Source organism: Ixodes scapularis, unplaced genomic scaffold (assembly GCF_016920785.2).
Source record: "Ixodes scapularis isolate PalLabHiFi unplaced genomic scaffold, ASM1692078v2 PGA_scaffold13__105_contigs__length_92229423, whole genome shotgun sequence".
Lineage (NCBI taxonomy): Eukaryota > Metazoa > Arthropoda > Arachnida > Ixodida > Ixodidae > Ixodes > Ixodes scapularis.
The window spans coordinates 35,635,244-35,650,717 of NW_024609839.1; the positions used below are offsets into that span (position 1 = coordinate 35,635,244).

Here is a 15,474-nt window from a genome sequence, read left to right on the forward strand (position 1 = left end):
GTTTTGAGACGTGTTGTGTTGTCCCGAATTTTTCTCCCTAGTTTCGGTTTTTTTTCACCATGATCCTTCACCAGCTCGCCTGCGCAGTAACTCTCATTTCATCCAACTAGAAGAGGTAATACAAATTGTGCAACAGATCCACAGGGCACAGACCCCCGCAGCAATTCATCAAAAAGTATTTACGGAGAAATTATTACCGGCGCGACCCCGTTGGGATCATGTGCTCCATTCCGGATCTGGTCAACTGATCCCGGCGCACTCCAAAACGCCCAGTGGATTTCGCCATTATTATACGTTGAGAGCATGAAACAACAACAAAAAAGAAAAACGCAATGTCACGCGTACCAAACAAAAAAAGGGAAAACAAAAAGCATCGGGACGTTAGCTATTTTGGTGTCACCACGCAGAGATAAGAATGGTGTCCTCTAGCCGGGGTGTCATGAATTCGGCACTTTCGATTGTCTTGCGGCATTGTTTCTTCAGAACTACACACAAAAATAAAATCTCAGTGAAGGTGCTATAAGTTGTGCGAAGCCCAGTCGGGTGAGTTTGTAATACCCGAAATGAGGGCGCAACAGTTTGCTCAAGGCCTCAGAGCAGGATGTGTTTCTCGCATTAAAAGTAAGCAGATTCCGTCTTGCTTGTTAATCTTGTTTTTCTTTTCTTTTTTAACGTCGGATTTTGGGCAATTAAGAAATAGAAATACCTCGCCGGCATAGCCCATTCACGCAGAACACTCTTGACACTCAACCAAGAACGGCGTCACGTACGGTATGCCAGGATGGCGTCGGCATGACCAAAATGGTAACGGCACAACCTTTCAGATTTGATCCTATATGGGCACAATACTGTGTGCTGCCTGGGCTGTATATTTACACGTCTTCGTTCATCTTTTGCGAGTGGAGATGTTTTTTTTTTAAATAGACTGATCTCACCAAGCGTTCGGGGTATGCGTGACGCCGCCATAACTTTAGTTCGCAGGAGGCAGGCAGCAGTGCACTAGACGGCTCGTGCCGCCTCATGCTCCACACGCGCAGAGCTCCAGCGAGGTTGTTGCACGTGCAGAAAGACTAAACCTTCCTCGATGCTTTGCGTCAGCGTTGGCGTAGTCAAACTGGCTGGTGAGATCGGTTTATTGAAGTTTAACTGATAAAACTGACTCACGTGCAACACGTACTTGTCGGCTCGTGTCGGACGGTGAGTTCGATCGGAGTTGCAAAAACTATTCTTTAGCACCTCCTAATCATACGCGACTTCCTGTGGCGATTAATTATACTGGATGTTTGTACCGCCGTAAATCAACAACAGTTTCACCAAAGCAATAAACATTAACGGATATGAAACCATGGGGGTATTCGACTGCATCACCATAACGCCCCTTTCACACCGTGTGAATGAAGGGCGGAAAATTCGCCCATACACCCTTTTTACACGATTTCAGACAACATCGCTGCAAGTGGGCTGTAAAAAGGGCTGTAAAAAGGGTGTTTTTGTCTAACTTGCACCCTTTGTACTCCCATCTTAGACGATTATGGGTGTTATAATGTTTAGTGTGTAGGAGCACTCGCTGCTCTCTTCAAACCGGCAGGTCAGGTACGTCTCGCTGATGCGCTGCAGAAGTACAAGGGCTTCTCCTCTGAAGCAGAAGGCAGTGATGCACTTCGGGGTGATCGTTCGGACGAGCCGATGGAAAGGAAGTTGTCGAATGAAGTGCTCGGTACCGCTGTCGTACTGCCGAACTTCCCGGACGTCCACGGGCCCTGGAACGAAAACCCGCCGGAACTGAGATGCGTGTGAATGCAACCGACACTTACATAGCAAGGCCGTGTGTTCCCCACGTGAGAATACAATTCTCGAGCCATCGTGGATACAGCACTCGTATCCAATCCGTGCTGGCAAAATGTAAACTACATAGAGAAAAAAAAACAAAAAAACTAGCACTAACATTTTTAGCTATCGAGCTCACACATTTATACAGTGTGTTCCTTGCAACTTTGCTCAAGTTGTACTATCGTGGGCACTGTTAGCTCTAACACGGCAGCGGCGGCTGGATGGATGGATGAATCCGGCCGTCCCTTACCCCCAGCGCCCCATAGCAGGCGCCGTCCGAAACTTCGCGCGTACGCCGTGTGACGGACTCGCTCTTCCCGCCTCCGAGCACACCCTCGCTTTGTCGTCTGCTAGGCACAGAGCAGACGACGCCACAGCGTTTGCCAATGTTCGCTCAACACGATCTTGTGGCGCATCTTGCGCTGTGGGTGGTCCCGTGACTCACGAAATCGTGTCTGCCAACCAGTGATTACGGTCACTGTCTACCAGTGACCGCAATCTACCGGGCTACGGATAATGTAAGCTAGGTATGACGGCAGCCTAAATGCGTTCATATACCAACGGCTGTTGATGATTTCTTCTTCCTTCAAATGCTTCCCGATTTCGTTTCAGAAAGCCGAATATTAAATTAAGCTTTCCCACTGAATTAGATAGAACAATTAATTCCTTTAGAGCCATTTCTTTCAGTTAATAAAGTGTGGGTACTATACGAGTCTATCAAAAAAATCGTTACAAATGATCAAATAAGATGCGTTATTATTCATACAAGTATATGTTGCGTATAGAAATAATTTCGCAACTGATCAATAACGTTTTGAATGACATAACAAACACAACCGACTTGTTAGGTTTGTCCTGCAATAGAAAATATTGAAAAAGAAAAACAACAACATAAAACTGACCCTTAAGGACGTTGTAAAAACCGTTTATTCCTTTCCAGTCTGCGCAAGGAATGGTGGGTCAAGGGGCACGGTGCGATTTGTGGCGACATCCTTAATATGGTGTCGTATATATATATATATAAATACCTTTCTTTTTGCCGTCGACCACAGCTCTCGTCCGTGATGGTAGGGAATGATAGAGCTGGGCGACGAAATCCCTTTCGTTGCGGAGCCTCTTTCACATCCTCCTGGACGAAGAGCCGCAGGTCGTCGACAGTGGCGCTGTGGAGAGGACGCCGCGCCATCGCTGCCTTCATGCGCCCCCAAACGTGCTTAATACTTTTGGGTCCGCACCCTTGGGTGCGGACCCAAAAGCACACTGCCGCTGCGTTCTTTGAGAAAATTGCGGACTTTGTTTGCCGTGTGAACTCGGGACAAGTCCTGCTAGAGCACGTAGTCCCCGTCGCGGAATGGGCCGTTCAGGACATAGGGAAGCAAGACATGGTCAAATATATTGCAGTATCTTTGACACGTCAACCTTCCCATGATCCTGAACAGTGGCCCGAGCCCGTTTCGGGAAAAGGCGCTTGAGACATTAACGGCGCTGCGGCCACTAGGGGCGACTTGCTGCACAAAGTTGGGGTGGTATCTGTAAAAACCAAATTATTAACTACTTAATTGCAGAAACAATGCAACAGTAAACCCGCGTAGGGGCTAGATAAATGGCCTTTGAGTGATATACACTCTTACCGGCGGTAGTCGGGTCGCCATACTCGTAGCCGCTGGTCCCACCGAGTCGTGAAGGTAGACTCGTCGGTGAAGACCACCTGCCCCAGTCGTCCGTGGTCCACATCACGTGGTCGGCAGCAAAGCGGAGACGAGCGCTCTTGTAGCCAGTGACACGTGGCTTTTGGGGCGCGGATCGGCTCGACAGCCCAGCCTCCACAAACCTGCGCCTCACCTTGCGGTCGCTTACGGCTACGCGTGCTGCTTCGCGAACGTCAGAGTAAGACTGGAAAGGATTTCCTGCCAGAGAAGCAACTAGCAGCCGGTCCTCTTCAACTTTCGTAGAGATAGAACAGGGCTTTCGTGCAGGGTTGCTTACCGCCCATGGTCCCGGTACGCTTAGATAATTTGGTTGACTGTAGGCAGCGGCTTGCCAGTCATTTCCGCGATCGCTCACTGAGATTACTCTTTTAGGCATGGAGCGACTAGGAGCCGTCTCTGCTCGTCTGGTACCCTCGCCATAGCAAACTGGTCTTGAACTCATTTTCAACCGGCAATCTTTATTGGGGCAGATTGCAGAGTAATTAGGGCATAAACCCTGTGTAGTACGTTTTTTATTGTTTTTTTTTTTTTTTTTTGCTTTTTCAGAAATGGGCGTGCACAATGCATCTTTAACAATACACATTCGCAAACCAGTAGGAGCGCAGCAGGTGTGATACAAAAATAAACGGTTATTTTCCGTTTTACCTGAAGTTCGAGCGCAGCGCGGGCTACGAAACGACAGAGCCAATCAAATAGCGGCAATGGTGCAACGTCACGAATTGCATCACCGGTGGACCCAATCAGGTGCAAAAAGTGCACTTTCGTCGCTGCTTGGTTGGCCCTATCTCCTTGAAGCGTCCGCTACCCTCGGATCTAAAGTGAAACGGAGTATAACTGCAAGTTTGTCCCAAAAAAAAATGTAATCTACCGTGATATTACATTTAGTGGCGATGATTATCCTTAGCCAGCGGACACATATCCACGAGTCAGGGAATCAACCGTGGGCTTCTTTTACACGGTGGTTCGCTGAACCGTGTTCAGCGAAAATTCGCAAGCGCTGTGGCGTAGGGTTGTGCGAATAGTGATTCGAATCGAATAGCTGATAGCCTTAACAGGGCAAGGGAAAGCCAAGACGGCCGGTTCTTTCAACAGTACAGGAGCTAGGGATGACGCCGTGCTATTCGATTCGAACCACTATTCGCACGTCCCTACTGTGGCGTCGTCTGCTCTGTGCCTAGCAGACGACAAAGCGAGGGTGTGCTCGCATGCGGCAAGAGCGAGTCCGCCACACAGCGCTTGCGAGGAGTTTCGGACGGCGCCTGCTATGTTGCGCTGGGGTTACGGGACGGCCGCCGCTGCCGTGTTGCAGCTAACAGTGTCCACGATAGTACATCCAGAAGTACAGAGCAAAATAGTTTATGTCGTATCGGTCTCTGCTAAAGGGCCCATTCGGGAAAATTTACAACGTTCGGTTTAAGTAGAGTACGAATTACTCTAAGTAAATAACTTTTCCAATTGGTGAATTTGGAGGCAAAGTCTGAAGAGAAAAAACAATCACTAAATCAACTTATTTGAAAAAGATTGAAGGAATGTGCAATATTTTGCGGCGTCCCGATGAAAGAAAAAAAAAAACGCTAAACTTGGCCGTGTTTCTAGGTGCCGGATTTTTACCGGAATCATATTCGCGCCATCGGTCCTGCCTGCCTCGTTGCGGTGTAGACGCGAAAGAATGGTTACCGCACACGCAGTTCCATAGAAAAACAGATTCCTCGTTTATTGTGGGCGCCGCTTATAGAGGCATCGAGTCTGCCAACATGACACAGCGATAAGCAGGTGCTGGGCAAGCGATCTGATAATCCTTCACTGGCCCCCGTGGCCGAGGCGCGCGACTACCACTTTGCCCCCCCCCCCCCCCCTCCCCTCGCAGAAGATAAGAAAATGCGGCCACCTAGGGACGAGCCTAAAGTTAGCGTTTTCCTCGAACACGTTAAAAAGCTGTGTGTTCCTTCTATATTTACAGAATAAGTTAATTTAGAGTTTTTTCATGATGCTCGGAAAGTTTTCAATTAAAAAAAAAAAATACATATCTATTCACCGATTAAAAAGTTAGCTACTCGAAAGTAATTAGTAAAGAAATTATACCGAACCTTTTTAATTTTCCCAAATGGGCACTCTGGCAGAGACCAATACAAACTTTTCTGTGCGACACGTATATTACGCAAGCACGCAAGGTGCGACAGCTTGTGCTCTTGCGTAAAATATGTATCGCACAGGAAATTTTGTATTGGTCTCCCGAAGGAAAAATCCATCAATGTAACCCTGTTTGGCAGTCAATGTTTTCTAGTGGACCGCTGACTGTGCCCGACTGTACGTCAAGCATGCCTGATTGGCCAACAAGTTACTCTGACCGACAGTCAAACTCAAGTCAGACTCCACTTGTCGGCTTTCTGATGGTTTCCTGGTGGCAGTCGGCCGCCGCGGAATGCCATCAAGATGTCTTGGTGGCGATTCTGATTGTACATCGATTGTCTCTGACTGTACGTCAAAAAGCTTTGACGTGCAGACAGACGTACGGTCAAAGGGCGTAAAGTTCGTTCGGATACCACTATTTCGTCAAATCTATGAATACGAAAAATAATCTATGCACAAGAAAACGATTTCGGGACGTGAGCCCATAAACCGCTGATATTAGAGATATGACACGCAGCCGACCGACAACCTTGATCAGAAGCCCGCCGAAACGCCACCGAACACGCCACTTCGCTTCACCCATAGAGGCTTCGCTGCTTCGCCGAGCTTTCATGAACGATCGCTCTCGACTCGTTTTGTTTGCCCGCTTGCTCCAACCTGTCGGTCCTGCCCGGGCTCTACAATGCCTTATGTTTTAGTAGAATTTCTACTCGACAAGACCCAGCCTGTTGTGAGTTCCGACGATGTAGGGGACTTTAGCGGTGTAGTTGAAGACGACAAGGTGTACCAGGGGACCTATGTTGGACAAATGTTTCGTTTCTCCTAAAAGAAACGGAAGTGACGACATCGTGTCTGATTGGTTGAGGCTCGAATGACGAAAGTTCCCTACAAATATGTGGGCGGAGACGGCGAACCGCCCCCACCGGAAGTGACAACACTTTGACGTATTGTTTCCTCGGTGTTTCGTCTGAAAAAAGAACGAGTCTCGTTGTTCTTTTCGCCTCTTCGCAATGGGAAACACGGAGCAACTTCGAGCAAGGCCGGCTGATAGACGACGGCAGGTTTCTGCTCGGTAAGCATACTCCATTTGTTGGCACTGTACGTGAGGGCTCTGCACCACTTATAAGCTACAATATCACCCATACTGTTCCGAACATCGATAACTGGCATGCACTCTGGCCATACCTGTGACACGTCTCCTTGGAAACACTCTGACGCAGCTGTCAAGTAAAGGGGGGAAAGGTTACAAACATGCGCCTTTCTTTGCTTAGTTTCAACAATTTTAAAGGGATACTACAACAAAATTCCGGTGCTTATTCTTTCGTCTATACGTGTTCAGAAGAGCAGTATCACATCGGACACGCCAATATCTTGTTAAAAAAGAAACAAAAAGGCATTAAAAAAAATTAGGCGATTAGGAAAGAGCATCTTCTAGATGTCTAGGAGCCTTGACAGGTAGTGACGATAACTGTCTCGCCTAGAACTATACATGTTTTGAACCTGACGTCATCTTGACAGCTCAACGGCCAGCAGAACAGACAAGGGGAGGGAGGAACTCCACACTCAACGGGACTCTCTTTTGTGCGTCCCAAGATTATAGAAGATTAACCCGTCACTCAAAATTCACACAAAAGCAGCTTTGGGGTTTGTTGCGGTGGCCTCATCGCTGGCATGCTTCGACCGCTTTTGTTGCTTGAACAGCTAGGGCATCCTGACGATGTCTGCCTCGCCGCAGCTTTGCTCATCCCAAGAGAAACTACATCACAATTGCACAGGATGTGACGTGCTCTCTGGTGGCTGCTCTCCGAGCGCTTGCCAGTGTGGCCTGTTTATAACGAAAAATATAGCCATAAGGCTCAAAAGAGAAATGTGCGATTGTCATTTACGGGTATTGTGGATCATGTTCAGCCTATTTCTGAACATGACGGTTACATTTCAAATTTTGTTGAAGTATTCTGTTAGAGAGAACTGCATTAATATCATACATTTCCTTCTCTGAATGTGCAGGTGACAGCGGCTATGCCTTGGAGCCTTGGCTCATCACCCCTGTCCCTGGATTCCACGCGACCTCCACCGCATGCGGCCGGTTTAATAAGGCACATTCTTCGATGAGGTCCGTTGTGGAGCGCTGCATTGGGCTGTTGAAGTGCAGATTCCGGTGTCTGCAAAGGCACCGGGCTCTGTTTTATCATCCCACAACAGCCACCGTCATTATATCGGCGTGTGCAGTGCTCCACAATATCTGCCTTTCATCGAAGGAGCCAGAACCGGAGCCAGACTCTGACCCTGACGAGCCAGGGTTGGAGTCTGGGCCGAGCTCGGAGGGGTCAGTCGCGGAGGACGAGAGGCTGGCTCCTGCCCACCCTCGGGTCAGCCTCTCGGACAGGGGCAGGGCTCTGAGGCAGCGCCTTGTTGCCCAGTTCCGATCCCGCCACAGCCGTGCCTTCCCGGAGCCCCACGCAAGCCATGATGGCAGTCGGGCCCACCAGGGACACCACCAGCGCCAAGGAGTCCGTCGCCACAACGCAAGTCCCGCCCATCAGGGACGCCACCGGCGACAGCGAACCCCTCGTTGTCCTCACCTCGACTGACGCCCTCGCCACCAGAGAAGCCCCCCCCCCCCCCCCCGTGGCAGTATGTGCTTCAGTTGTTGCTCCAGTCATGGCCGTCCATAAGCTCCACAGTGTCAATTCCAACGCTTTGCGCAGTTCATCGCACAACCACCGTGTTACCTTTACGGGCATGTAGAACTGCCTCCGAAAAGCTATTCGGTGCATCACGGTGATGTTGATAGAGCCTTTTTTTAATTTGCAAGCAGGGTGCATAAAATCCGTGGGACAATAACAGAAGGTTTTGTAGGGTTATTTAGCTAGCCAACGGGGCATCTGGCTCGCCCTTGTAGGAAACGGAGAACTCAATGAGGCTACTGGTGAGACCCGTCTTGCTTCTGTTAGTGCAATATATTGTTTGCATCGGGTTTGGACATTGATTCATTTTCTCTAAATTTCCATTGCCCTGCTCCATTTTACAATCTATTATGGCTACCACAGAGCCAGGTGTATTACTCAATAATCGCATATTGGATTTGTGTCAGTTTGAATGTATAAAGAAAACAAGCAGTTTGTCTTTGAAAGTGCTTTCTTTTTTTATAACAATGCCGTAACGTGAGAAATAAACATGTTTGAAAACACAGGTTGCAATACTTTCTTTAAAGTGAAATTGAGCATGGACTAGTAAACGCCGTATAAATTCTTTGTCATTATGAAGGATATATCACAGACATTATTTCACACCTCACTTAATTCAGCACACTATCATTTCGTTTGTGTTTTGTCACACATGGAAGCATGACAGATTCCATAGCTGAGGCAGGTTGAGATCAACAATGATATAAAAAAACAAACAAACAAAAAAAAACAAAAAAACACAGGGACACAGACGAAGGGAAACAGGACAAGACGCACTCTCAACTGGAGTTAAATTCAACTTCTGTTGAGAGTGCGCCTTGTCCTGTTTCCCTTCGTCTGCGTCCCTGTGTTTTTTTCAGCACTTTATTTGTTTGCCATGAACCAACTGGTCCAAATCTCCACTTTATTGCGATATAAGAAAAATCGCAAACCCAGAGGCTAGTTTCAGGCGGAAGAAAACTACAAGTATAAAATTCCCATGGCACAAGCCACTTGGCACCTTTGATGAAAAAGCACACACTACATATTGCTGTCCTACAAACTTGAGGAATGGCTAGTTTTAGCATATATCTGTCATGCCTGTTGCCAAGAGCATATTACTAACTTGCTTCACTGGTTATAGTGACTCCAATAAACAACTGTTTTGTGCCACATACCAGTGGCACAAAAGAACATATTTCTTGTCTCCGCCTGGAGAACAAAACAAAAACAAAAAAATGAATACTGGCTTGGCACATAAAATGATCGTCCACTAAACTAAATTATATGTGGCTTGACTCGGCGGTGCTGGGCTCGGCGTGGCTGGGCTCCGCGGGGCGGGGCTCGGCGGGGCCCTCGGCGGGGCGGGGCTGGACTTGGCTGGGCTGGAGGGGTGGCTGGGCAGGGCTCGGCAGGTCTTGGCTTCCCAGGGCTCGACTTCTCTCGGCAGTCAGCAGCATAACGACCTCGACGAGCACGCGGGTCGTGTTTTGGAGTTCCAGGGACACCGCCTGTGTGGCACGAGCTTGCTCCTGGTTCGACTCCGCAACAGCCTCCATGCGGTGGCTGAGGGTCTCGATGGAACGCAGGAGCTGGAAAGACGGGGCATTTAAAGCGCAGCAACAACATATTTCTAGACACGCGGAGGGCGTGAAAACCTTGCATATGTCACAGTTCGGTTTGCATTATGCTTTTCTGGATCTCCATTGCCCTCTGCTGCAGTCCCACTTTCACAGTGGCATCTTTGTTAAACTCGTAACTATTTAGTCATGTTACGGAGTTCTATGTTTGAGTCAATACCTGGCCTTGGAACTCGATGTCCCGCGCGTCCCTCGTCTCGTTCTCCTGCAGCTGGAGAGTCTGGTTGGCGACAGCCTGCATGGCAGCCTCGTCGCGCCGCTCCTGCCTCGACATTCGGGGGGTGGCACGAGGCGCCGTGGGCCGCACCCGGGGCCTTGCAGGTGGCCTCACATCTGCCAGGAAACAAAGAATGCTTCTGTCATATCAAACAATCCTAGTTGTCTTCATAAGAGATCTCACCCCGTGAGGTGGAGGGCACCGGCTCGGCTGCCTGCTGCCCGTGACCTGCCTGGGCTTCTGCGGGTCTCCCACAGAAGGGAATTTATAAGTTCTAGTCAGCACACAGGACTTGTCTGCATTTTCTAGATACTGAGAGTGGGTTTGTTGAGGCTGCATTCCAACTCAGGGGAAACAAAATTTGACTGTTTCAGAGGTAGTGCCATTCATGTCTAGGATTGACTCCCCAAATATGTCTAGTAGCAGCTCAAAAGGTTGCACTTCCCCTGTTTTTGCGAAAATGTACCTCTGTGATACAGAAATTGAATCTTACCACAGTGTGCACACAATACAACTGAGGGTTGCAACAACCACAAAAGCAAGAAGAAAAAGGACTACACAAAAACTACACATGTTTTGGCCTTAGAAACTCCAGTATTACTGCAATATAGTGTTTTTTTCTCGTCAGTTCTTTTGTTTTAGCTTTTGCCTTTACGTGCATGAATTAATCCGCCCTCCAATTCGCTGAATTATAAAAAGTGCCAGTACCTTTAATGCATATATTCACATTCACAGGGGCGGATTTAGAGGGGGGTACGTCGGATGTCCTGACCCCCCTCTTGATTTCTGCATGTGTAAAATTTAGGGCGTTAAACAAGGGAGGGGAGGAGGGGGTTCCTAAACATATGCAGTGATGTGATTGCTGCGCCAATTGCGCCAAACTGCGCCAAGGGGCTAACCCTGCTACATCCTGCTACATTTTGCCAAAATATGGGTAAGTTGCGCCAAGCCTGCGCCAATGGACCAATTTCGGTCGCCTTTCAAAAGCGAAACTGAACGGAGCACCGTAATTGAGCATGCGTGAGGTAGGTAACGTAAGCTGCCGCCCGACACACTACAGTACCCTGCATCAATCGTCCATCTGTTCTTGCATGGTTTTTAACTCCGTTTCGCTTTTCGTGCTCTCGTCGTCTCGTAAATCTCGTCTCGCGCATTTTTAAATTTTTTTTAATGATAAACGCGGGTGTGTGCGGACTCTTCGATGCTAACATACCAGGTACAAGCCAAGCCGTCATGCTGTGAAATGAAACCACGTTTTTGCGCGGCGGGGGTTACTTTATGAGCTGAAGCACTCGCTCCTGGAAGCCACGGCAGTGGGAAAACTATATTTGGTCCCTGCCCGCCAGTCACTGTGGTCGCGCGACGTCGGGCGTAGCTGCCCCTTGTCGCTACAGATATGGCGCTTTCTAAACTAACGTAAGTACCACCGTATGTTCATCAACATTCCTATGATTGTTTAAATCATACGCTATTACAAAAATCCCCCTTTAACTAAAGACACTTGTGCCGAAGTATTGATTACCTAGGTTTCTCTCAGTGGGCCTTCTTTCGAGAGGGAGTACATGAAAATACTGCCGCGAAAGAAAGTTGGTGAAGGGAAGTGAGCTAAACCAAAGAAGGCAATGTCTGCACGGTGAACCCTCACAGGGCGCTTATTTCTCTAGAGTTCAGTTGTTGCACAAAGCGCTCCAAGAACTTTTTTGATTCTAGCTCGTGATGTCTTGCATCGATGCGCTCAGGTTATTTTTTTATGTGTGTTTATATTGTACCTCGCCTGCCAGCCTGGCAAGCACGTGCCGCTGGTCTGTTGTTTGTTGTATGCTGGACAGTTACATTTTGCATAAACGTTTAGGAACCAGTTGGCGACGAAACGGAGTGGCGTGGTTTCGGTTTCGATCGAACAGCCGTTGTCTACACTCGTACGACGAAGCACGTACAACTGCAAGTCTGCCAAAGTTGCCCTCACGTTCATGGGAACATGATTGCATGACAGAGGCACCAGCTAGGCGCTTGCAATCTATTGTTTTACGCTTGCTTAATTTTGACGAAAATCTGGCACGTCAGGAACCAGTAAGACGGTGGCAAACGGTTTTTCGGAATTGCTCGGCAACGCCTACAGCACTGTACACTTCTGGGATGTCTCAGCAGTAAAAACACAAGCAGCGAGTTCCGTCACAACACAACACAAAGTGCCCTTCGTTTGTCCAGCACTTGAAACGAATATTTTTATTTTTCTAAAAATTTCTGCTCCAAAGTCGCTTTTGTTGCTCCGAAACACTGTTTCGGCTGCTCCAAAAGTCACTTTTTCTGCTCCAAAACTCGGTTTTGGCTGCTCCCAAAGGTGCTCCAAAATGGCTTAGGCCATTCACATCACTGCATATGTTACGCTGACCAACACCTGACCCCCCCCCCCCCCCTCTCAGGAAATTCCTGCATCCGCCCCTGCATTCATATTTATCACATTTCACTGCGGTATACATCTTAGCTCTCTGATAATAAAACCCTGCACGGATATTCTCCTCCCCATTGGGATTGAACAGCTACATGTGCAATAGTATATGTTATGTTCAAGTGTGCACTCACCTCGGCCTCGTCCTCAAAAGCCGGGACGGAAAACCCAGGAGCGCCCAAGGCCGAGTCCTCGCCCACCAGCGTCAAAATACGTGCGAATGATGACGCCAGTGAGCGCACCCGGCCGCCTCCTCCCCCAGTTTGCCTGCGAGTAAAGGAAGTAATTCAATAGCTTGGTCCACACTATGAGTTGACTACGCAAATTACCTCGCCTGTTTCGCCAGCTCGGCTGCCCGCGCCCGCGCCTTCGACACCCGCACGGCCCAGTAGCGTTTCTAACCTTCCGGCTCCTTCCTCGGAGGCCCGAGGAAGTTGAGCCGGAAGGTTAGCTCGGTCCAGAGACGAACTTTGTCGTCTCTGGACAGGGCCGGGCTAAGCTCAGTTGCACCGCGTACCAGAGAGGGGTTCTCGAACATAAATGTATCGAGTTCCTCCCTCTGGGCCGCGGTCACGCGTTGCCTGCTCCCGTCGTCCATGTTGTTTGAACCATAGTCACTGACAATTTAAGAAGCGCAGGGTACTGCAAGACTGGAACCTTTTATTATCGCTCCGCAGCCAATGAGATAGCCACATTAGCCGATGAGAACGCCGAGGAACCAATCACGACGCAAGAAGAGTGAGCATGACAGGCCACATCCCCCCGTTTCTTGAGCCGTCATCAGCGACAGTGATTTGAACTAGGCGCTCATCCGCATCCCGCATGTTGTTCCAACCTTTTATGCGAGTTTACTCCATCTAATATTTTCTGGAACCACTAGAAAATCAGTTGTTCATTTCAATAGAACACGTGTATTTTTTAGTTTGCCAGGTTTCTTTAATATAGAGCCGATGTGAAGGTCGCCGCCGCAAGGGATTGGCTGCCATCGCTTGACTAAAAGCAGAAAATGCCCCCCCCCCCCCCCCCCCCCGGTTGCCGGAGAAACGGACGCTTGCGTAGGGAGTAGGTTCGAAGGCCAGATTCACGAAACGATCTTACGCCAAAAATGTGCGTAAGACAAAACTTAAGAACAAATCCGTATTCACGAAACGAAATTTTCGTAAGTTTTGCGCAGGTTACGACGAAATCCTGCGACAGCTCCGAAGCTGTCTTACGCACTTCTTACGATCAAATCAGCATGGCTGGCATGGCCGACAGCGTCGCTCAGTTGGTCGCGACAACCAACGGATGTTTATTTTTCTACGTGCGCTTCTCACGCGTCCCGACTTCAAGCAGCAAGAAACAAGTAAAAAGTACTTGAAACAGACCACGACGAACTAACAAGAACGCTGGATCCACAGACACCCGGGAAAAACTCCAAGGGCCACGAGTACGGACTCCGACCGATCGGCAGATAGGCCTAGCAGGCACTCCGACTCGGCGCAGCGATGATCTGACGGTCCTTGGCGAAGACCGTCTGCCCACGACCGGCTGGCGTGCTGAATGGAATATGCCCGCGCGACCCTTGTGAACCCTTCGCGTATATAGTTTGATCGCTGACCTCAATTCTAGACTAAGAGGTCAATCTCTTCCTCTTGTCATCTCCTTGTTTTCCGAGGCAACGGTGACGAACGCTGTCGTCGAAAAGGGGCTCTCATCGATTCTATCTCTGTTTTGTGTGATATCAAGCTCAAATAAACGCCGTATGGATTACCTTCGCAACATGGTATGTACACTTTGTTATTTGTATTCCATTTTATTCTGACACGACTGCACCTCACAGTCGATCGCTGCAACAGTTCGTGGGTCGCAATGCCGGTCCAACCTTTCTTCGCCGGGTGTCACGTCAGCATCGAGTTGCAATTGTAAAGGACCGGTCCCGGTCCAACAGCGCAAATCCAGCACTTAGATCAAACGCGCGCGTCCGTTCCGTAGTGTGAACAGGCATTTACGTGGCTCTTGCTTACACTGTCATAGTTTAAACGTATCTTTTTTAACGTCGGCTCGCTCCTGCATCTCCGAGGCCGCAAAAAACGCCGCGGCAATTTGTTCCCATCTACGTCGCTCTGCAAACGACTGCGAGCCGTCTTTTACCAACGATGACAGTTGTGTTGACTTGGTAGCGATCGAGTTCGTAGCAGTCAATGGGGATGGTTACGCATCCCGGCCTCGGCATTCCGGCGAGTTTAAATCGTGTTAGCGTCGACATATTACTGCACGGATACGAACCCCAGACCAGCGGTGGCAGAAAGGCCGCCTGTGTTTGTTATGAAAAATCCACGTGCTCCGAACGGCTCCGAACGGCTCCGAACAAATGCCGAGCTCTCCGATTGGTTGTTCGTGCTGCCGAAGACGCCGTCGCCATAGCAAAAGCACCGGTAAGTTTTAGTTTTTCCGTACGACAACGTCGCTTTCCTCCTCTCACTTAAGAACGCGTTCGTGAATACCGATTTCTCCTCTTCTTACAATGTTCTTAACTTACGAACTTCTTAGCTAAGTTGTCGTAAACTAAGAAGCTCTTCGTGAATCTGAGGCCAGATTCACGAAGAGCTTCTTAGGCTACGACAACTTAGCTAAGAAGTTCGTAAGTTAAGAACATCGTAAGAAGAGGAGAAATCGGTATTCACGAACGCGTTCTTAAGTGAGAGGAGGAAAGCGAAATTCTCTCGCGGGCAAACGACGACTTCCGGTGTCTCGCCAACAGCGAGAGCGGGCTGTTGCTATGACAACAGCGTCTACAACAACCTGATCAGCCAATCAGAGAGCTCGTTTCCACGGCGGGCTGCAGAGCACG

At 49.0% G+C, this 15,474-nt stretch overlaps 1 long non-coding RNA gene across 1 annotated transcript; it reads right to left on the reverse strand.

The window, feature by feature from the left end:
• Nucleotides 1-9,847: 9,847 nt before the first annotated feature.
• Nucleotides 9,848-10,420, reverse strand: LOC120839828. The gene is made up of 3 exons (XR_005715398.2): nt 10,376-10,420; nt 10,136-10,308; nt 9,848-9,927 (listed from the first exon to the last, which is right to left on the reverse strand). It is a non-coding gene; the product is annotated as an uncharacterized LOC120839828 (long non-coding RNA).
• Between the last annotated feature and the right edge of the window lie 5,054 nt (nt 10,421-15,474).